At 32.7% G+C, this 25503-nt stretch overlaps 1 long non-coding RNA gene across 1 annotated transcript in view; it reads left to right on the forward strand.

The window, feature by feature from the left end:
• Positions 1–3595: 3595 nt before the first annotated feature.
• Positions 3596–25503, forward strand: part of LOC116423702 — a 42705-nt gene continuing 20797 nt past the window's right edge. Inside the window, exons 1-2 of the long non-coding RNA XR_004234208.1 lie at positions 3596–3780; positions 14818–14880. This is a non-coding gene — a long non-coding RNA (uncharacterized LOC116423702). The remainder of the gene's footprint in view (positions 3781–14817; positions 14881–25503) is intronic.

Consider the following 25503-nt stretch of genomic DNA (forward strand, 5'->3'; position numbering starts at 1 on the left):
AGTTTGTCAAACCTAAACAGGGATAAGGTACCTCAAATTTACTAGAAGACCAAAATTCCTTTTCTACCACCAAATGTCACCTGAATGTCAAGAATTGGTAATAGAATATTTACAAACAGATAACTGTTTTTTCTTGAGGGATGCTATTGTTCTATCAGCACTATACATACACCTCAGGAAACTTTTACTATTATGTTGACTCCTTACTTACTATTATTATGACTCCTTACTGAGCTTGAATTTGATTTATTCAAAGATGGAAAGTTAATCCAAAATAAAAGAACCAGAAACGAATTCCTAGAAGGTAGAAATTATTTCCATTTTAATAATATATTGTTCTATTCTAACACAGTATTGAACACACTAGATGCTTAAGGAATTTAATTGAATTGATTATGGATAGGAAATATCATCAATTTACTTTACAGAAAAGATTGCTAAGTACTTTGATATCCTCAAATTGTAGGTCTTTTATGTCCACACAGAACTTATTTTATAAAGAATTTACATGAAAGAAGTTACTGGAAAGAATACATAAATTAAGTATTGAAGAAGTCCAAACAGAAGAAAATAGAATGCCAGGCATATAAAGATAGTGAGACCAAAGCTAAGTGTGTCAATAGGACAGCTGTCCCCTCCTTTCCTTTTTTTTTATTCTTAAGGGAAAGAAGGTGCCCCATGGAAGAGGCAAAGGCTAGAGGCAACCCCACCTGAGTGTGACTTGGGAAAAAGCCTAATGCCTCATTTTTAATAATACATACACACACACACATATCCCAGCCAAAAACATCATGCAGTTCCTTGCTGTTAAAATGCCAGGGAAAGCTGAGTCGCACACGTTCAATGTTTTTCTTCCAAACACACTGACCACCCTCTCTTCATAACATTTTATTTATTAACCCACCAGTTACCTAACTGAAATAGAATTAAGGAACACCATGATATGGATTCAGTTGTGTGTTCTCTTTCTTTTTTCCTCTCCTTTCCTCTCCTCTTTCCTCTTTTCCTTTCTTATCCTCTCTTCTCCTCTCCTTTCCTTTACTCTCCACTTCTCTATCCTGTGCTCTCTTCTCTCTTGTCCCTTTCTCTTCTCTTTCTTTCTCTTCCTCCTCTCTTGGTTTTCATTTCTCGCTGTGTCTCAGTCACTAGCTCTCTTGTTTCATTTATATTTCCTCTCTTCTCCACCCCCTCCAGACTCACTTAAGATCAGAAGGTAGCAACTTCCATAGAGTTCAAGAGAGAAAAGCATAAACTGAAAAGAGTAGAGCTAGGTAGCTGCTAACATGAGAACTGACAGCTGCAAAGACTATTGAAAGTTTGACCTATTTACATTTTATAATTTCTGTTCAAAAGTAATTTTTAGGCACCATAGTCAGCAGGATTCTGATTTGGATAGAGTGGACAAGTCCTTATAAGTTTCCTGCCTCTCCTAAAGTAGATTGATGACCTCCATTATGGAAATCCTATCCTGTTAGCACATGAAACTTACCTTTGGTGAGAAACAAAACAGCCAGCAGAAGATTAATTGGATAGGTGAGGAATTCAACAATGGGCATAGGGATAAAGATAGGACAGGGTTGGCAAAGGAAAATGTGATGGTGATAAAGAACTATAACCAGATAAAGAAGTGAAACTGAAGGAAGAAAATGAAATGAAATATTGTAAAGACAAGTGGGGAAAAGTAAGAAATGGGTAAAGAAATGCTAAGGTATAAAACTATTAAAAACTAATAGGGAACAAGGATATAGACTAAAGAAAGACAAAAAAAAAAAAAAAAAAAAAAAAAAAAAAAAAAAACTTCCCCAAACTAGGGGGAAAATGGGAAGAGATGCTATCAGTTCCCTGGATTACTAGGAACATTCTCATCATCTTTCAGCTGGAGGTTTTTACACGTGTCTTTCAGAAACTATGTTTTGTAGAGCTATCTAACTGCTACAAAGTTTGGTGATTTAGCTAGGTAGTGAGCTGGCATAATGAAAAGATTAATGGATCTGGATTTAAGAAGATATGCCTCAAAAATAATCGCTTTGTGACCTTGGGCAAGTAAATGCAACTGTTTCAGTTTCTTCATCTGTAAATCTGGGCATGAGTCACAATTTGAACATAAATCTTCCTGATTCCACATTTACTATCCACTACAAACAGAGATGTCAAATACAGTATCATGAGCCACAGACCACAAAATACCCTAGTTCAGCCTAAACCAGTTTAAAATGTCATTGGAAAATGTTTAACAAAATAAAAATACAGTACAATATAGATAATGTTAATTTGTCTTTAAGTATTAAATGAAACCAAGAGGGATTCTTTTTTTAAAAAAACAAGACTAAATTTGGGGAGAGAGGAAGGGAGTTGAATTCCAAGTTTTATTGTACACTACTTAAGTCACCTTAAAGAAACCATAGAATTATAGGTTTATAACTGAAAGTTACCTCAAAACATCAAATCCAACCTATTTTGACTTACGAGGAAACTGAAATCCAAAGAGATTAAATGACTTGTCTAAAGCTGTATAAGCATGAAAGACAGGATTTGAATCCAGCTCTGTCTGATTACAAATGTGCAATACAGGATGCTGCTCCTCCCTAGATAAATAGGTAGAGACATGTAGACACAGAATTATATCATTATCTATGGTGCTTTTAAACACTATGTAGTTTCTCTTTTAACCATGTGTATTTTAAGTCTCGTCCTGTCTGATAAAAAGATGGTCACCTTTGTCTTTTGGAGTTCATCTGAGGTATAATAAAGTGTGCTCTATCCCCTCATTTTGACTCTATGTGAATCCTTATATTTTTGTTGTAACATGGAGTGTACCCATAAAACTACTTATTGGAGTGGAAAGCTCAATATTAGCATTTACATTCAATTCAGGAAAGTAAACTTCATTGATTATTGAAATAAACAAACACCAAAACTTTTATGAACACAAATGATGCCTAAATGTCACAGTGAGTAAATTGGTGCTTATGACAATGTTCTCTTTCTGCATCAGACAGACATGACTGAAACATGATTGAACAACAACTTCTTTTGAATTTGCATTCTAGTAGGTCTCCATCAATTAATAGTCCTCTTTCCTGAGATGATCACATTTCCAAGTGTAGGAAATATAGAATTTGTCCTAATTAAGAGCAGGATGATGACAGAGTCCTCCTTGTAAGTTTTGTCATTTTCCTTTATTCTGTATAAGGGAGTTTATACATTACCTCAGTTAATGATAAAAAGAACTATCATTTACAACCAACAACATTAACAAAGGTTTATCAAAAGTTTATAATGTTTGGGAGATAAATATATCATTAATAATTGTTTGCCAGATTTGGAATATATGCATCATTGTTATTTATCAGATTTGTCATTAGTAGCTATTTATAAAAATATATATATACATCATTACCAAACCATATCACTGCAGTCCTTATCTTATTGTAGGGAAAAAATCAGCTTGTAAAGCAAATATTTGGTCACAAAATGAACACTTTAAATTGTTCATCCTAACTTAAAGTACTAATTCTCACTATTTTTGTCATTCAGTTGTTTTGCTACTCATGTCTGACTATTTCTGCTCTATGTTTTATTTCCTTAGCAAAGATATTGCAGTGGTTTTGTCCTCCTTCTTCAAGTAATTTTGCATATGAGAAAAACAGAAGAAAACAGGGTTAAGTGACTTGCCCAGAGTCACAATACTTAGTAAGTGTATGAGGTCACATTTAAAGTGAGGACATCCTTACTCCAGTGTTAGTAGTTTATCCAGTGTGCCACTGCCTTTATTCTCAGGTAAGATTTTTCTTCATAATTTATGGACACTACTAATTTAATTAAAATAAACAATTTATTGTTTACTGAGCACCAAAACCTGCCCTAATTCAGAGATACAAGAAAAACAAACACATGTGTATATATGTGTATGTGCAAGCATGCGAGAGTATATGTGTGTACATATGTGACCGCTAAGATTTCAGAGCTATTGTTGTAGTCTGCATTTAATTAACTAGGTCAGTAACATTAAATGGAAGGCAATCTCAGAGGAGAAGGCCACTATAGTTGAGGAAACTAGGAAAGGTCTTCAAAAAGCAGAATTTGAGCAAAATACAGGGTAATCAAGAAACAGTGTTAAGGAAAAAAAGAAGATACTAGTCATGAACCATAGCAACTAATAATTACTATTATTTTAATAATAGTTACTGTTACATAGATACTGTGCTAAGCATTTTTATAATTATTATTTCATTTCATTCTCAAAACAATCCTAAGTGGTGAATGTTGTTATATCTTCATTTTACATTTGAGGAAACTCAGGCTAAAAAGGCATGCCCAGGCACACTCAGAAATATCTGAGGCTCAATTTGAACTCAGGTCTTCCTGTTTTCAGGCCTAGCACTCTGTGAACTAGGACAATATCTTGATGCCTATAGTCTGCACAAAAGCATATAAGAAGATGGACTGTTATGCTGGAAGAATAACAAGTGTTTCTAAATCATTAATACTTTAATTTACTGTACTAGGTAGTAAAATGTGAAAAAAAAAAAAGACTAGAAAGGTAGACAGTGACCAAGTTGTGAAGATTTTAGAATGTTAAAGAGAGATATTAATAATTGATTCTGGTAATGATATGGAGCCATAAGAGTTATTTGAGTAGGGAGTGATATGGTCAAACTTTTGGTTTAGGAAAATAAGTTTAGAATTTATATGAGTTTAGATTAAATGGGCAGAAATTTGAACCAGGGAGATCAAATAAAAGATTAATGCAGCACTTTAGGTGAGAAGGAATAAAAGTCTGAAGACTTATGGTATTGACTCTGTGTTCAGAGACAAACATCTGTGAGAGATGTTATGAAAGTAGATACCACACATTGGGTAACTTTGTCTGTGGGGTTAAAATAAGAAAATAAAGTTGACACAGAGATTGCCATTCTAGGGAAGAAGTGAATGGTGATACATTTGACATTAACAGGAAGCATCATATCAGAGAAGAGTTTGAAGTGAAAGATGATGAATTCCATTTTGGGAATGTTGAAAGTAAGATGTCTATGATATGTCCAGCTCTGTCTGTTTAATACACACTTGATGACACAAGACTGAAGTTTTAGAGAGAAATCAATACTGAATATATACATTTAGGAGTTTTTTTGTATACAAATGATAATTGAATGCATCAAAACTTATGAGTTTATTAACTGAGATAGCTGAGAGTGGAAAGTGGCAAAAGATGGTAAAGAGAGAAATCTAGCTAATCTCTATCAACAGTACCCTCTAAAGAACCCTAATGAATTGCTGATGGAATAATGAACCAGTCTTGTGGCTATAACTATGTCCAAAGGGCTATCACACTGTGCATACTCTTTGGCCTAGGAATACACTATGTGTGTATCCCAAAGAGATAAACACACCTCCTATCCCCTCCCCACCCCCCAAAAAAAACACATTTATTGAGCTCTTTTTGTGATGACAAACAATGGGAAGTCAAGGAGATTTCTTTTTCCCTATCATTTAGGGAATGTCTGAACAAGTTCTGGCATAGATTTGTATATGATGTTCTGGAAAATGAGAAGTGTGGTTTCAAAAAGTTAGGATAAGGTCTATATGAACTTTTACAAAATGAAGTGAGAAGAACTGGGATGTCATAATGCATAGTAACAGCAATGTAATGATGATAATCAACTGTGAAAGACTTGGAAACTCTGATTAATACAATGATCCAAGACAGTCTCAAATGACTCATGATGAAAAAAAATGCTATCCACCTCAAGAGAGTCAATGAATTCCAAATAAAAACTGAAATATAATTTTCTCAATTTGTTTCTCTTGCTTTTTTTGGAAATATGACTAATATAGAAATCTTTTTGCATGACTTCACATGTATAATTGATATCATTGTTTACCTTCTCAATGATTAGGAAAGGGAATGAGAGGGAGAGAATTTGGAACTCAAATTTTAAACAGAATATTAAAGAATAAATTATTTTTAAAAGAAAAACAAAGGTATTGTTATGTAACAATCACTAACAACAAAACACTATGCCCTCTGAACAATTTTAAATTAATGTGTCAAATCAAATTCCATCAAAAACTTGAGTCAACAAAACCAACAGAAACAACATTATTTGGGAAGTACAAAACTGGGAAAAAATTTTATAGCCAGTATATCTGTTAAAGGTCTCATATATAAAACATATAAAGAATTATGTCAAATTAATAAGAATACAAGTTACTCCCAAATTGACGAATGGTGAAAAGATATGAATAGCCAATTTTCAGATGATGAAATTAAAGTCATCTATAGTCATATGAAAAAATTCTCTCAATCACTATTGATTAAAGAAATGCAAGTTAAAACAACTCTGTGATACCACCTCACACCTCTCAGATTGGCTAAGATGACTGCAAAAGATCATCATAAATGTTGGACAGGGTATGGGAAAATTAGGACACTAATGTATTGTTGGTGGAGTTGTGAAATAATCCAATCATTCTGGAGAACAATCTAGAACTATGCTCAAAGGGCTATGAAACTATGCATACCCTTTGAGCCAGCAGTGCCATTACTGGGTCTGTACCCCAAGGAAATCATAAAAGTGAAAAAAAGGACCCATATGTGCAAAAAATGTTTGCGGCAGCTCTTTTTTGTGGTAGCAAAAAATTGGAAAATGAGTAGATGCTTATCAATTGGGGCATGGCTGAATAAGTTTTCATATATGAAAGTAATGGAATATTATTGTTTTATTTAAAATAAGCTAATTATAGAAAGGCCTGGAAAGATTTGCATGAAGTGATGCTGATCAAAACAAACAGAACCACAAATATATTGTATACAATAACAGCAAGAATGTGTGATGACCAACTATGAAAGACCTAGTTCTCAGTGATTCAATGATTCAAAGCAATCCCAATAGTTGGACAGAAAATGCCATCTGTATTGAGAAGGAGACTGAATGTAAATCAACCACGTACTATATTCATTTTTTTGTTTTTGTTTATTTTTCCCATGCATTTTCCCTTTTGCTATGATTTTTCTCTCTCAGCATGATTCATAAAGCAATGTGTGTCAAAAAAAAATTAAAATAATTTTTAAAAATAGGTAAAGAGAGTCATTTTTCTAGTTTAGGGTAACTGAAAAGATCAAAAGAAGAAGGCACTGAAATGGAGCTGTCCAAAACAAAATATCATACTAACATTAGCTGCTCTCTTTGGAGGCAACAGCAGGAGTTGTCCTAGAAATGCTCACTAGCCAGAAATACTAAGGTGATTGAATATCTGGTTGAAAGGAGATAATGGAGAAATTCTGTTCTGGAACTGGCCATAGGACTAAGTGTTTTAGTAAATTCATTTCTTATTATTCATTTCTCAATTATAATTCCAGACTTAAGAGAAATATTATGTTTACAAAAGAATAGGGTCCTTAGTTCCCAGTTGTAATTTAAGGATGGAAAGAAGCACTTGTGGTTGGCCACACTGAAGAAAAGGCCATATCTGGGTGTGTCATTGTTCCAGGAAGGAAAGAATATTTGTCTCTACTTGGGTTAGAAACAGAAAACATACCAAGAAGGCAATGACCACATCTCTTCCCAGATAACATCACTTTAGAAACACTAAAAACTTATAGACTCATAAAAATAGCTATAATTTATAGCTATAATTGAAACGGAAGAAATAGCTATAGTTTTCTAGAAAGGTAGAAAGTGACCAAATTGTAAAGATTTTAGAATATTAAAGAGAGATATTTATAATTGATTTTGGGAATAATATGTAAATAGCAAGGCAAAAATAAATGAATGAATGAATGAAAGGAGACAGACATGCAGATAGAGACAGACAAACAAATGGAAATGATGAAGCCTAGCACTTTGATATTCCTATCCCCAGATAAGTAGAACTAAATTCTTACATAAAATTCAAAGTAAATAGACTAGAAAAATGAGCAAACAATAAATAGAACTTGATGTTAAAAGGTATTGTGGTAATAGGAAAATTCAAAACACAAATAGTGACATCTATAACATATCTCAAAGAGAAATACATGTTGGATTAAAAACTCAACAAAAATTTCTAGAAGAGAAAATATTTAAAAAAAAAAGATCATATATGATTTTAAAATTAAATTAAAGAAAAAGTTAAGAAAATGGGAAAATAAGAGAACATAAGGAAAAGATTAACATATCAAACCCAAATCCTAAAGAACAATGAAAAAAAATTCAAAGTCCTGAATAATTATACTCATTTTATATGCCAGCAGGCTATGCTTAATATTCTTTATTAGGTATCAGTAGAATGTGAATTGAGAATCATCATAAGTGAAGAGTTTTCAAAGAGGCAGAGGAAATACTGACCAAATAGCCAATCTTCACTGAATTATGTCAAAAACAAAGGGAGTTATAGAATGACATGTACTTCTATTTCATTGATAAAACTTTTGACTGAGAATCATAACAAAATGTGGCAAATCTTCAAAGAGGTGGAAGTACTATATCATTTTATTTGTCTCCTGTAGAGCTTGTATATGATTCAAGCATTTAGAACTGAACACAGAACAATTGATTGGTTTAAGAATTAGAAAGGAGAAGAACCAGGCTATATTTTGTCACCTTGTTTATTTAATTTACATGTAGAGTACATTATGTGAAATGCTGGGCTGGATAAATCAAAAGCTGAAAACTAAGTTGCCAGGGGAAATACAATTGCAAATATGGAGACTACATCATTCTGATAGGAAATCATAAAAGGATTAAGAATCTTTTTGGTGAGGATAAAAGAAGTGGCAAACAGAGGGAAAAGAAATGGAAGCAGTGTCAAATTTTAGATTCTTGCATTTAAGGATCACTGTGAGTAGTGACTGCAGCTATGAAATTAGAAGCTTGATCCTTGCAACAAAAGCTACAGCAAATTTGAACCACATAAAAACTTTACCAATATTTGTATAGTCAAAGCAATGATTCTTGTTTTGTCCCCAAATGGTATTTATAAATTCTCTTCATTTCTTAGAGCTCATCATTGGTTCTTTTTTTTTTTTCTTTTTTGGTTCTTTAAATTTTAGTCTCCTCTTGATTATTAATAGTTCCAAATCAAATTTGTTTTGTTTTTCTTTAGTCCCTACCCAGTTCTATCCTCCATCACTCTTCTCATCCCTGCCATCTTCTTTTTGAGCTTATTATGTTTCTACACTGACTTCTCTGTGTGTCTTTGTGTTTGTGCTTGTGTATTCAAAGCACACTTTATTCACATAAGCATAATGATGCTGAAATTCCCCTTTCCCTATCATATCCTCCATGTTTGCATAATATACTTCTTACACAGATTAATATTAGCAGAATGAAGTTCTTCCTTCTTATTTCTCATTTCTTCCCTACTGCATTGTTATTTTCTTCTATCTTATTATTCTCTTCATAATATAAATTTATTCCCTTGCTCCACTTCCTGAGGATCATATATATTATATTTTATACACTTTCTCTAGTATCCTTTCTTTTTTTTCCCTGAGGCAATTGGGGTTAAGTGAGTTACCCAGGGTCACATAGCTAGGACATGTTAAGTGTCTGAGACAAGATTTGAACTCAAGTCCTCCTGATTTCAGGGCTGGTGCTCTATCCACTGTGCCACTTAGCTGTCCTTTATTTTCTTTCTTTCTTTCTTTCTTTCTTTCTTTCTTTTTTTTTTTTTTGCTGAGGCAATTGGGGTTAAGTGACTTGCCCAGGGTCACATCAGAATTGATCATTATATAGTATTGTTGTTGAAGTATATAATGATTTCCTGGTCCTGCTCATTTCACTCAGCATCAGTTCATGTAAGTCTCTCCAGGCCTTTCTGAAATCATTTAGGTCCTTCTGACTTCAGGGCTGGTACCCTATCCACTGCTGCACCCCGTTCTCTAGTATCCTAAGGGGATTGAATCATCTCTATTTTGTGTTATTGTCTTGAGCTCCCCACTAATTACATTCCCTTCATTTTAGAGATCCAGTGATTAACTTGAATTATGTTTAATCAATTAATACTAGATTAACTTTTACAAAGATATATTTACTTTACATATATAGTAAGACAATTTTAGCCAATACTTTGAGACCACTATCCCCTTCTATATAAACTCAGTCTCTGGAGATATGAGAGAGATTAGATTCATAGCTAAACTTGGTTCCTACATAGCATTAGTTCTACCAAGTTCAAATCCAAAACTCAGAAGGATTATAAAGTATACTCTGCATTAGGACTCTATCCCCTCCCTCACCTTTGAATGGAGTGAACATGTGCTATTTGGACCTATTCTTGCTTTTTGGAGCTTTTGCTCCACTTTTGCTTTCTCTGACATTATGGAGTTCAGGTCCCCTTAAGCATTCCTAGTTAGAATTCTAGAAAGTTTTAGACTTATGTATCTGAGATTTTCTGGTATATAGTGCTATTGTTGGCATGCCTTTCCTAGTATCCACAGTCTTCTGACTATATTTTATGTATCTTGGGCTAAATCAAAAAGTTTATCACAACTTTTTAATAAATTTCTTAATCATTACATGTATGTGGGGGATGTGTGTGCATGCATGTGTTAGAAATAACACTGTTGGCACTAAAAGTCAGATATTGAGGAAAATTTATTAAAGAAGAATCTTAAGCAATCATCTTCATGTTTCTGGCCAGAAGTAGGCCCCACCTCTCTTTGGGAAGAGGGAGTATTAAGTACAGAAGTGGGGGAACCTTTATACTTGTTAGTGTGATGCAGCCCCTCCCTTCAGAGAGCCATTGGTCCTTTTTATCTGTGTTATAGTATTTATGATACTCCCACTACATGTTTCCCCTTAATATGTATAAAATATGCCCTCCCCATGTTCAAAAATGGCAGATGTGTTGTTTAATATTCAATAAGTGGGCACAATAGTGATTTGGTCAAGTTGTCATTGACCCCAACTTGTTTGGGCTGCATGGGCTATTATCTTAAGTTTGTGGTTTTCTCAAAACTACAAGAGTCTTTCTGATTGGCTGAATCTACCTTTGCCTTGCTAACCTCACTCCAGCCCCCCAAATTCCTTGTTTGCTCTTGGCATCTATTGATCACTTAATTGTTCTGTGAAACCTAACTTTCCTCAATCTCTCACATTCTGAAAACCTCTTGGTCACTAATACTCACTATTCCACACTAACTCAAAGCTTGCAACACACACTGTGGAAACCCAACTTTTCAGTGTTTCTCATACATGCATACACATGTGTGTGATTAGCTCCCTCCACTCTCATTCATATTATCATCTTGATAAAAATTCTCTGACAATATGTTTTATAAAATGCCTTGTGAACTTTTGAGGTGCATGCTACAGAACCATACTCTTAAACAATTATTTCTACTTACAGTCTGACTTTTCATTGGTAGTTGCTACTTCTTGCTCAGGATTCTAAAGATTAACCCTGATTAGTTAGGAAGTACATTTCAATGACTACATCTAAAGAGCTTCTACCAGTTCAGTTTTGCTCATGTTTATTTGATGACATTAATGAATCAACCAATTATCTTTTTTATTTTCAATTTTTATTTATTTTAATAATAGCGTATAATTTTTAAAATATATGCAAAAATAATTTTTAACATTTGTCCTTGCAAAACTTTATGTTCCAAATTTTTTCTCCCTTCCTTCCTTTGCCCCCTCCCCTAGAGAACAAGTAATCCAATATATGTTGAACACGTGTGATTCTTCTTTACATATTTCCACAATTATACTGCACAAGAAAAATCAGATCAAAAAGGGAAAAAAAAGTGAAAAAGTAAAGAAAACAACAAAAAAGGTGAAAATACTATGTTGTGATCCACATTTTTTTTTTCCTGAATGCAAATGGCTCTCTCCATCACAAGTGTATTGGAATTGTCCTGAATCACCTCTTTGTTCAAGAGAGCCATGTCCATCATCAGAATTGATCGTCACATATTCTTGTTGCTGCTGTGTACAAAGTGCCTTTTGTTACTCACTTCACTCAGCATCATCTCATGCAAGTCTCTCTGGGCCTTTCTGAAATCATCCTGCTGATAGTTTCTTATAGAACAATAATGTTCTATAGCATTCACATACCATAATTTATTCAGCTATTCTCCAATTTATGGGTATCCACTGAGTTTTCAGTTTCTTGCCACTACAAAAAGAACTGCTTCAAATATTTTTGCTTATATGGGTCCTTTCCCTTTTTTGATGATATCTTTGGGATACAGGACCAGTAGAAACACTGCTGGATCAAAGGGTATGCACAGTTTGATAGCCCTTTAGACATAGTTACAATTTGCTTTCCAGAATGATTGGATCAGTTCACAACTCCCCACACAATGCATTAGTGTCCTAGTTTTTCTCCATCCCCTCCCAACATGTATTATTATTTTTTTCCTGTCATCTTAGTCAATCTGAGAGGTGTGAGATGGTACCTCAAAGTTGTTTTAATTTGCATTTCTCTAATCAATAGTGATTTAGAACATTTTTTCATATGCCTAGAAATGTTTTAATTTTTTCATCTGAAAGTTTTCTATTCATAACTTTTGGCCAACATATCAATTAGAGAATGGCTTGCATTATTACACATTTGAGTCAATTCTTTATATATTTTTGAGATGAAGTTTTTATAAGAACCCTTGAATGTAAAAAAAAAAAAAATTCCCACAGCTTTCTACTTCCCTTATCTTGCCTACATTGGTTTTGTTTGTAAAAAAAAAAAACCTTTTTAACTTAATACAATCAAAATTACCCATTTTGCATTTCATAATTCCTCTTTGGCCTAAATTCCTTTCTTGTCTAGATGGCTAGATGGGCCCCTACATAGCATTAGTTCTAGTAAACTTTGTGTCAGGAACAGACTCTGCCTTCCTCACTTCCTGATGGAGTGATTAGGTCATGTTGGAACCCCCAAAAAGAGGATGTTTCTGGAAGTCCCTTTCTTGTAGTTTTCTAAGATATTCTCTCAGATTTCTCATGGACTTTTTATATAGAGCCCAGAAGGCACCTTTCCTTATTATGTCAAATATATTCTTGATTCTTGATGCAGACAGCTACTCATTATGGTTATCCTGGACTCTGTTAGGATGTCAATGAAAAGTTCAAAATCTTTGACCTTCCAAAATTCACAAAGTTATCCTCCTGTCAAGTGGTCAATGAAAAGTTCAAAATCTTTGACCTTCCAAAATTCACAGTTATCCTCCTGTCGAGTGGAAGGAGGAAACAGAAGTGTTAGAAATAAGACTTGACACTGAAAATCAGGTATCAAGGAAAACTTATTAAAGAAAAATCTTAAGGAATCATCTTAATGTTTCTGGGGGGAAAAAATCTGCTCTTCAGGAAGAAGGAGCATTGCATAAAGAATTGGGGGAACTTTACACTTGCTCATGTGATGCAGCTCCTCCCTTCAGAGAGCAGATAGGTCCGTTTTATCCAGGTTACAATCTTTCTGATGTGCCCACTACATGTTTCCCTTTAATATATATAAAACATGCCCCCCCCATCATATATCCAATGTTCAAAAAACTGCAGAAAACTCCTCCTCTGGGGTGTGTCGTAAATATTTAATTAGCCTATTAAGCAGGCCCAGTAGTGATTTGGTCAAATCCTGTCACTGACCCCAACTAGTTATCTTAAGTTTGTAGTTTTCTCAAAACCACAAGAGTCTTTCTAATTTGATGAATCCACCAGTGCCTTCCTAGTCCTCCTACCTATTCCTTGTCTGCTCAAAGCTTCTATTGATCATTTAATTGTTCCATGAATCCTAATCTTCTTCAATCTCTCACATTTTGAAAATCTCTTGGTCATGGTAACCATTATCCCACACTACCTCAAAGCTTACAACACTGTGGAAACCCAACTTTTCAGCATTTCTCACATAAATTTTATTTTTCCTACACCCAAATGATACTCAGAGGCTTTTTTAAAATTTGTGTTTTGAAATTGTTGTCTCTTCTTAACTCTAAGGAAAAAAAAAAAAAGCATTGGGTTTTAATTTAGATTTCTAATTTATAGAAAACTTGTAGTGTGTGAACAAGTTTCATCAGCCAATTCCAGGTCTTATGATGATACCTATTGAAAAAATCTTTGATTGATAGATTCAAGGGAATTGTCACATTCTTCTTTATATCTAGTTCATATATCTGATTGACTGAATCATAATTCCAGGTGGACCTTATCCTTATACTATCATATAATGAATGGTTTGTGGTTGTTCAGTAGTTTCAATATTGTCTGACTCTACCCTTTTGGGACAAAGATACTGGCATGCTTTGCTGTTTCATTCTCTAGCTCATTTTGTAGATGAGGAAATTGAGAAAAACAGAGTCAAATGACATGACCTGAGTCACCTAGCAAATAAATGTCTAAAGTCACATTTGAATTCAGTTAGTTCTTCATGCCCCCAGAACTGGTTCTCTATTTACTATGTCATCTAGCTGTCCTGAATTGTGTTACTGTAGTTCATAGCATAGCACTTCTTCTTAAGCATATCTATATATTAGGAGAAGTCACTTGACTTTTACAGAAGATAAAGAACTTGCTCATCAAAGAAGCACCCATGGAAAACTTCACAATTAAATTGCTCAGTGTTCTCTCTTTAAATGCACTAGCTGCTCTTTCAGCAGTTTCTTCCTGGTAAGTCATTCACTCCCTATGCCCACTTGAAAAATCAAGTGTTTGAATAAAATTTTTACTAAAAAAGACCTTCAGGAACCTGAATCTTTGTTCAGATTCCCAAGGGAAAATTTTAGGTGTGGCTGCAGCAGGAAAGGTTCAGGTTTGGGTTCATGCCATAGAGGTGAATGAAACTGTGACTTATGATTTCCTTGTTTTGAAAAACCATCTCTTTGTTTGTTTCATTTAGGCCATGTCCCTTTGGTTCTGCTGTGGGATACAACGATTCACCTTTGATTCCAACTTCACGCAGGTCAGTTTTCATTGCCTGAACAGTCTTTTGAACTTGAGGTTAGGTCATTTCTCCCTTTTCTTCTTATAATCTATGCATTGTGTGATTCCTGAATGCCTTTTGAAAATCAGTTTATATTTCATAATCTTTTGGTGATCTTTTCTTTATTATTTCTCTTTTCTCCTTTGATTCCCCCACCAACCCCCCCCCACACACACACACACTTCTTTGCCTTCCAAGAAAAAAGCATTTAGATAGCACCTACTCCATGCTAGACATTGTGCTGAACACTTTAAAGATATCTCATCTGATCCTCACAACAATGTTATTGTCCTCATTTTGAGATTGAGCAAACTGACAAACAGGTTAAGTACTTTACCCAAGATCATATAGCTAATTAATATCTGAATGTTACCTCCAGACTTCCTGACTGTAGACCAAGCCTTATCCAGTATGCTACATAATTGCTAATGCCCTCCCTCTTTGATGACCTTCCATCTACACTGTATATATCTTGCACATACATACCTATTTTTACATTGTCTCCTTTTGTAGAGGGCCTGAACTCTGAAAAATTGTACTTGAATCTAGGTCAGCATGGTGTTTATCGTTAAGCACCTACTCAATGTGAGATAATGGTTCTCTATGATGCTGCTCAGTGTGCTAGAGTGATGTAATCGTACTGAGGTATTTAAGAGAGTCCAGACACAGAAGGCTCTCTCAGCCACAGCTTTCAGCCACAGAGAAAACTCCAACAGGGCTGATCTGGAGGTCCTCCAGAGAGCTAGTGTGGACATTACACCTTTAGTACAATTTGAATTTGTTGATAGCAAGTACCATGTTTTTGTTTTATTTATTTTGTTGTCCTTCCCATATATCCTCAGTGCTTAGTATAGTATAGCTACATAAAGAGTGCTTAAAATTCCGTTTTTTTAAACTTTAAATATGATTTTATAATGGTCAGAAATCTCAGAAAGATCAATGATGGGAAATGGTTTTACAAATAAGATCTGTAACAGATCCATAAAAATAGTTAACTAGGCATTCATACTGTAAAACATGCCTTTCCAGAATTTGATGGGGCCAAGATAAATAATAACAAAATAACAACATACATTCTTAGAACACCACTATGAGATAGAAAAGTATGATGGACTAATGCAAAATTAACAGTTCTGTAGGCTTGGCTTTTTGTTCTATACTTTCAGAGTGAAATAAAATTCCTCGATGCATTGTAAAGTATTTGATTTATTTCACTTGGGTAGAAGGACTTTTTCCTCTCCTAAAAGATATTAATTGAATATTTTCCTCTACCATCTAGAAAATTAACTTCTTAAATTTCTTCCAGTAAAGACCCTATAATCCTTAAGAATGATTAAAATGATTAAAATTCTTCTGTATTGTTAAAGAATAACTTACAGAGAAATAATAAGTAGTTGACTTGGAAGTTGATTTAAGAAATTCTAAAACAATGTAGAAAATACATCCTGACTTTTAGAGGCAGTATAGTTTAGTATAGTATATTAAGAACTGATTAAAGATTCAGGATAGATTGGGATTAAGAATCTTCTCAAGCATTTGTGGCTAAATGATTTGGACAATTAAGTCTCAAAACTCATACACAATTCCACACACATCAATTGCATGAGTAAAGGCAATTTTCTTATGGGGTGTTTTCAGAAGCTACAAAATTCCTGATTTGGTCAGGGGGGCAGGGAAGTGTGAGGGAGCACTTTTTGCATTTGATACACTATGATCATGACTATTATGTATAGCTTGATTTTAAAAAAGTTATATGTTATATTCGAAATAGACCTTCTACTTAACTTTTTTCTTTAATGAATTTCTTTCTGATCTCCTTTGTATATTTTTAAAATATTTCATTGATATTTTTTTCCTTTTGTTTTCTTTTTGGCATCACTATTACTTTGCTGCTCTGACCTCCAACCTGCTTCACAGCTCTCTTCTACCTTAAAAAAACCTAATTTACACAAATAAGTATAGTCAAAGAAATACTTGACTATGTATGAAAATGTATGTCTCATTATTCATTTGTTCATCACTTCTCTTTGCCCAAGTCATTTTCCATGTCTTCCTACTTGGTTTTGTTGGAAATGTGAACAAAGTCTGATGATTTTATGCCTTTATTTTATACCCCATTACTTAACTGAAGTTTTTTGAAAATTAATTTTAGATGTTTTTACTGTTTTTAAATGTCATAATTTTTAAAAGTAATTTTGTTTTCTTTTGATTTATATTCATCCCCTTAATATATTTTTTCATGACAATTTAATCCCTAATATAGATACAGCATTATATTAAATAGTGAGTACAATGGAAATGGACATCCCTATTTGATCAATTATTTTAATGGGAAGAGCTATATCACTTTTCCATTGTAGATATAATTAATGTAAGTATTATTTAGAATATCAAGGAATTGATATTATATGCATATTATGTTTTTAAAATAAAGGATTATTTTGTCAAAAAAAATTCTGCATCTACATATATATACATGATTTCTAACATTTCAGTTTTAACATGAACAATTCAGTTTATAATTTTTAAAATATTGATAAAACTCCAAGTTGCTGATATAACTCCCATATGATCATCATTTATGACTTTTTAATCTATGATTATCTTTTCATTAAAATTCATTAGATCTACATTTCTATAGTTTTGTTTCTCTTTTTTTTTAACCTCTTTATATTTTTAGGTTCAAGATCATATTTACCTAAGAGAAGAAATTTAGTAACAATCCTTTATTTCTTTCTTTTTGTTGTATATACTTATTAATATCATATTGGAATTAACTATTCCTTGACTATTTGATAGAATTCTTTTTATAAATCCATTTGCTTTTTCTTTACCCTTTCCTTTAGAGTTCTTCTAAAACTTTTGAAATAAATTTAATGGCATTGGATTATTCAACTTCCATACTTCTTATACTGTTAAATATAATGTGTAGATTGGGGGAGGGATGAATATTAATTTATCATATTTGACTGTTTTTATGGTTGATCAAAATAATTCCCCTTCATTTTCTTTATTTCCTTTTCATTTATTAGTGATTTTCTTTCCCATTTTTTAAATTACTATTTGATTTTTTTGTTTTATTAAAATAGCTGTTTGTTTGATTAATCAAAAACATATTTCTAAACTTAGAAATACAACTAAAGGTTTTTTTTGCTATTTTTAAAATTTTTATTATCTTGCATCTTGTTTTTATTTTATTTTTACATGATATAGAATGATTTTTAATAATTATTTTCCTCTTTTTGGATGAAAGTATTAAATAATTTTCCCCAAGGGACTGTTTTGAATGCACCCCAAAAATTTTAGAATATCATTTAATTTCTTTCCTGAAATTATTGTTTTCATAATACAGTTTTTAACCTACTAGTTTTTAGGATTACAGTTTTTTAATTATATCCCTCTCTATTCCAAAGAGATCATAAAAAAGGAGAAAAGACCCCCCTATGACAAATATTTGTAACAGTACTTTTTGTAGTGGCAAGGAACTGGGAACTAAATGATGGCTATCAGTTAGGGAATGGTTAAATAAGTTATGGTATATGAATATAACAGAATATTATAATTTTATAAGAAATAACTTGCAGACTGATTCAGAAATGCCTGGATTACATGAACTAATGCTAAGAGAAATGAGCAGAAACAAGAGAACATTTTATACAACAACTAGATTGTATGATGCTCACCTGTAATAAACCTGGTACTTTTCAACAATTAGGTGATTCATTGCAATTTCAATATAGTTGTGATGGAAAGAGCTATTTGCATCCAGAGATAAAACTATAAAGACTAAATATGGATCATAGCATAATTTTTCACCTTTGTTGTTATTTGCTTGCTTTTTTTCCCTTTTTGATCTGATTTATTCTTGCACAGCATGATGAATTTGAATATATGTTTAGAAGAACTGGACATATTTAGCTTATATTGGATTACTTTACTGTCTAGGGGAAGGGAGAGAGAAAGAAAAAAATTTGGAATATAAGGTTTTTCACGGGTGAATGTTGAGGACTATCTTTGCATATATTTGGAAAAAATAAAAAATATTTTTTTTAAAAAAAGAACAAAGTAATAAAGATGAAAATGAAATAAGAAAATTAAAAATTATATCCTTTGTTCAAATATATTTATTGGGTGTAATGTTATTGTGGTATAGCCAATAACTTAAATATCATTGTTGGTTTTAGTTTGTTTATAAGAGGAATGCTTATATGTCTTTCTTTCCCTAATCAGTAATCATCAGTCATCTATCAAAACCAATTTAAAAAAAAAACAAAACAGTATGGGGAGAGATAACAAGAACCACTGGACTCCCTGAAAAATATGATAATACATAAAACCACCTATAATGTATTTCAAGCAATTCTAAAAGGAAATTGCCCACTTCTACTAGAAAGTTAAAAAAAGAAGAGAAAAGAAAAGAAATTATCACTTCCCGAAATAATTCATGTACCAAAATAACCAGAAATGTTACTGACTCCTTAACTTCTTGCTGTTTGTTTATTTTTTTTTAACCACCTCTATCTAGGTTTGGAAAGGTTCCATTTAGATGTTAACTCTTTTATTTTGAATAAATAATAATATTATTAAATATTATATATATATATATATTATAAATAATAATATTAAAATCCAACTTTAAGAAACTTGCTTAATCTCTGCCTCAGTTTCAACTGTAAAATGAAGATACTTATATCACCAACCTCCTATGTCACAGGGTTGTTTTGAATATCAAATGAGATAATATTTGTAAAGTAACTGCATATAACATATAAGTGCGTATTCTCTTCTCCCTATAATTTAAATGGTCTGCATCAATTACTTTGCCATAGTTTCTTTATCAAATCCAGAACTCAATCTTTGGTTCTTACGCTTTGTTTTTAAATATTCTTTTTCTATTCCCTTCTGAAGTTGATGTGTTTTACATGTTTTACATGTTGCTATTCTCTCTCTCATCCTCCTGGGCCCATACACATTCTATAACCATTTCTCCTCTCTTGTCTTCACTTGTTTCCCTGTTGAGTTAAACATATTTGTACACCAAACTCTGTGTTTATGTTCAATCTTCTTTTGTAACTCCACATATATATTTTCACTTTTTCTTTACTCTTATAAAAACAATCAAATAAAAAGCATACACAAGATCAATGTGTGTCTCAATTCTCGTTGTAATCCTTAAAGGCAGTTGACTTCTGAAAGGACAAATGTCTCTTCTGCCATTGTTAAATTTTAAGTCTGTGATTATTAGTTAACTTCTTGCAATTAGAAAATAGATGTATATGTATGTATATGTATAAAGAGAGAAACTAAACATATTAATTGTATGTGAATATATATGTGTACATATATGTGGATATATACATACATGCATATTCATATACATCAAAATATGTATTTATATAGAAAGAGAGAATCACATATGTGCATGCTCAGTTTTCCTTTTTTATGAATTTGCATTTTAGTATTCTACAAAGACCAATTATTTTTATTGAGAATACTTAGAAATCTTATTCTCTTAAATATCTTTTTTCCTTATATAGGATTATGCTCAGTCATTTAGTTTCTGCTATTCTTGAATGTAAGTCTTTATTTTATTTTATTTTTTGTCTTTTACTTACATATAGTTAGAGTATATTCATATAATTCTAGTTCTGGTTCCCTGGCTATTTCATTTCTTGCTTTTTAACAACTTATAGTATTTCTTTGATTTGGAAGTCCTAGTTTCTGGCTCTAACGTTTCTGGTTATTTTGGTATATGGAGTATTTCAAGAAGTGATTGATTACTTCTTTCTTTCTTTTTTCCTTCTGTCTTTCTTTTCTTTTCTCTTCTTTTTTAACTTTCTAGTAGAAGTGGGTAATTTCCTTTTAGAATTGCTTGAAATACAGTATAGGTGGTTTTATGTATTATCATGTTTTTTCAGGGAGTCCAAAGGTTCTTAAATTATTTCTCCCCATACTATATTATTCTGGTTTAATTCTTTTTTATAGCATATGACATTACATTTTCTTCTATTCTACCAATAGTTAGGGGTTTTTTCCCCTCTTTTATTGAATCATTGAGTTCTTAATATTCCATTCTATTTGTCTAGTGGGATAGTAGACTTCCACTACTTTAGTAGACTTCCCACTTTTTTTTCCCCCAAGCTAGTACACCTAGAAATTATGGCCTGAGAACCAAATCTGGCCCACTGCCTCTTCTTATATCCCCAGTGAATTGAGAATGTTTTTTACATTCTTAAATACAATAAAACCTTATTTTTAAAATGTAAAAAATGTTATTAGTTGGCAGACTATACAAAGACAGAAGGCAGCCTCGATTTGGCTCACAGGCCATAGCTTTCTTAACCCCAATTTTACTCTTTTTATGTTTTTTTTTTCTAGTAAAAAAAAAAATCATCTATAGCTTTTAGTTTTTAGTTTTAGTTTTTTAGTTTTTTTTTTTTAATTTTATTGGAATTGTAAAACAATAGTCATTTCTGATGCTGAACCATCTGACAAATCAAAGGTCTTTTGGTGATGAGAACTCTATTGTCTTGATTTGCTCTACTCCTGTGCTCCCCATTCCAGCCCCCAAATACTTTGTATGTATAGAGTTACTCTCCACCTCTTCCTGGTTCAATTTCTTAGTCTTTTCTAAACTCAGAATATTTTCTTCATTGTTTCTATTTTCAGTCTGAATTCTTGAAGTAGGAGTTTGTATTAGGGGCTGGTTTCATATGTTTTAGCATTTTGGTGTATATTTCTTTTTATCATCCCCTTTTAATCCTGTCCCTTACTTACTCTTGCTGCTGCTACAATTTCCACTAATAATCTGAATGGGATGTCTGCTAATATATTCCCAATTTCCTCAGCCTAATTTCTGCCTTCTGCCTCAATAATATGATAATCTGCTGGGCTTCTTGTTTGGGCCAAAATATATTTTCTTCTCCTTGTATCTCATTAAGAAGTTATGTCCCAGCCCAAAGAGAACTCAGTAGGATATTGGTAAAAGCGTTGGTCTCAGAGTTTCTTTAAGGCCCACTAGTCTGAATGCACAGATAGCCAATGGCATTCAATTGTTCTAAAGTATTGTTCTGGCACAGTTTACCTGTCTAGTAATCCATAAAAGCTTATCTTCTGTTTTGACAACTTTGGTCTAGGATTTGACTTTACAGCCTAATTAAAAGAGCATATGCTTAGTTGTATCCCTTAAAAGATTCTTCCTCATTTGGAGTGACTTCTGGTTTCTGGCCCATTTGTTAAAGTTTATTCTGACTTTTTTTATTTAACAGGGTGTCTTTATCAGAGCCTGTAGGCTTTGGATTTACTTACCAGTCAGAACGGTGTCTCTAGTGTGACCCTTTTTTCATTCTCCACTATCTTCTTGCCATTTTTTGTGTGTAGTTATATGGAGTACATAAGAATTTATTTATATTTTTCTTTGAATGTCTATCATTGTTCAATATAGTATGGTGTTTATTTGATAGGGTATTTATTGCCTCTTTAATTTTCACTTCACAGTGTAATCTCAAGAATCTTCATAATCTTTCATCTAATCACATTACTCTTTTATTCAAAAGTCCCCTATGGCTATTATTTTCAGAATCAGTTGTAAACTGCTTATATCATTGTAAAATCTCTTTTGTAAGAGGTTCTAAAAAACATAAGTCCCTAGGTTTACTTTAGGGAATCTTTCACTTTTCTGACTTGTTGTTTCCACCCAAAGAAGCAGCGAAAATCACTACTTGATACCATCCTATGTACTGATCCCAACTATGCATGAAAACATTATAGTTCAAGGAAAAAAAGGTAAGAAAGAAGGAAAGAGTTTATGGAAAAATTAAAGAAAACAAAGTCAAATTCTCAACAGAACTCTTGGGAAACACACACTATTCAATGTTCTATGTAGAGTCACATTCATTTACAGGAATAAGTAGTGATATTCTTCCCCTTATATTGTCAACATGTCTTGTTATGTAAGACCTCCTGCAACTTTATGTAATTTCAGGAAGATGATTTCCTACTCTTACATTTTTTTTTTAATCATGGGCCTTCCTGAGAGTCCTTGGTTGTTCCTACAATGTCCGTGCAAAATGATTTGATTGAGAGAATATTGTATATCTATTTTGATTTATCAGGAATTCATGGTTCTATTGACTTATTGACATACCAAAAAATAAGGAAAGCATTAATTGCATATCAACAAAAGATATAATTAATATAAAAGCATTCCTTATTTTAAAAGGTTATCTTTAATTGTCATATGTAGTATTTTTTGGGGAAAGAGGAACAAAATAAAATAGGTAAAAAAGGTGGTCCAGGACTTCCTTTGACCACGTGTCTTGTATTTTCCATCTCTGGTAGAAGCAATATGTTCCTTGGAAGTCTTCCATCCACCCCAAGGGACTTCCCTCTTCCTGAAATCAAATAAATCTATCTTTGACAGCACATTGCAACTTCTATTCCCTGCAGCCAGGGGAATCTCCCACTTGCAATGTAGAGAATCTCTACTGTAAAAAGAAACATTCTCTTCTTTGAATGTCATTATTCAAAGTCCATTTGCTGATCTTTGTCTAATCCCTTATTCCTTTCAATACAAACCCTGCAACATCCCTCTTTAAAGCTACCTACTCCTAAAATGTTCTGTTGAATGTCTGTTCTGAGGCAAAAGAAAAAAAAATAAAAACAAAAAGAAAACAATCATATTCCTCGTAAATTATTTCCTTGCTGACTTCTTATCTTCTGTCTTTCACTAAGACCTCATTCTTTCTTACTAATATAGTCTGGCTGGCCATGTTTTCTAGCACTTGTTTCACTTTCATTCATCCTATCTGACTCACTGGTTGAAATTGGGAAATCAGTATACTCCTTGGTCCTTATTTTCACTGCCAGAGTTGGCCTTCCCCACCACTAAGTAAGCTCTTGTCTTTTGGGGTCATTAAGTCCATGTATCATCTAATGAATGTTCTAGTAGCTTTTATCTCAACTCTTCATTTTTTCTCAACTCTCATATATAATCTGTTGCTAAATAGTGTCAATTTTAACTTCATAATATCTTCTCTATATGTTCCTTTCTCCCTTCTGATACTAACACCACTCTGTATAGGCCTTTTTCACTTCACACCTAGACTATTACAATAGCCTGCTTATTGTTTATCCTGCCATAAGATTGGCCAGTTCTTTTCATGTTCCCTACTACCTATAAAAAGCAGTGCTTCCAAAAGTCTGACTATGTAACTCTTTACTCAATAAATTCCAGTGGCTCCCAATACCTCATTAAATCAATCAATATACATTTATTAAATGCCCCCTATATGTCACTCACTGTACTAAATATAAAATACCCAAATTAGTGCTCAAAACCCTTCATAAACTATCTCCCTTCTACTTTTTTAAAGACTTTTGACACCTCACTCATCTTCAATTATATCTGCAATACAATAACAATGGACTCTTGGCTTTTTCTAAAAAAAGAAAAAAAAGTTCTCTTTCTGTACTCCTACCATTTTCACTGAATATTTCTAATATCCACAATACTCTTCCTTATCGAGATCTACTCTAAGATTCCCTTGCTTTCAAGTCACACCTAAAAATTTCACTATTTGTGAGATTTCCCTTATTCCTCTTAATTATTTCCCTCTAGTGAATATTTTAAAGCTTTTTTTATTTTCAAAATATATGCATGGATAATTTTTCAACAATGACCCTTGAATAACCCTGTGTTTCAGATTTCTCCCTCCTTCTCCCCACTCCTTCCCCTAGATGGCAAGCAACCTATTGAATATCTTTAATTTATCCCACATATATGTTGTTTGTATATAATTACTTTAATATAAGGGAGAATGGGCACACACTAAGAGAAACCTGGCAAGAAACATATGAAAAAACCATAAAATTGGATTGTAGGCTTTAATGCCATTGATTCATTCATGATAGGAAGCCACTTCAATTCTAACTGCTTTTTAGCTCATCCTCACCATTCTCCAGCTAGATAAATTCTATTCTTTCCTGGAACTGATGAAACATTTTACAAGCTCTTTCAATTTACAATCACCCCCACAAGAATATTAGAGAATTGCTACATTCTTGAATGAACTAGTATTTACCTTTAAGTCAAATAACTGTAAAGTTCATCAGGCTGTCTTTGTGCACTACAGACCACCTGTTCCAATTACTTAACAAGATCCTTCAGTGTCCAATCAGAACAAAGGAAAAAAAAAAGAAAAAAAAAAGTTCTCAAACTACTTCTTTACTAAGCCAGTATATAGCATAATACAATTAGATTTGATCATCTCTTCTTTTAATATATATATGTATAAACAAAATCTGACTCTTCCCCTACACATACCTCATTTTCTGGATTTTCATCTCAAATTAGAAGGGAAAATAATGGTTAATTCTTTATTAAAAAAATGCTTGCATTTATTGCTAGTATTTTGGAGTATTTTACATTTAGGGTTCTGAATACTTTGCTATTACTTTTTTTTTTTTGAGAATTCTTTGAACATATTATTTGAGCTAGAACTATTTTCTTTTGTGAGATTGGGTTGCACAGAAACAGCCACACTGTAATGATGGTCAGCTATGAAAGAGTTAACTACTCTGATCAACACAATGATCCAAGGT

Source organism: Sarcophilus harrisii, chromosome 4 (genome assembly GCF_902635505.1).
Source record: "Sarcophilus harrisii chromosome 4, mSarHar1.11, whole genome shotgun sequence".
Lineage (NCBI taxonomy): Eukaryota > Metazoa > Chordata > Mammalia > Dasyuromorphia > Dasyuridae > Sarcophilus > Sarcophilus harrisii.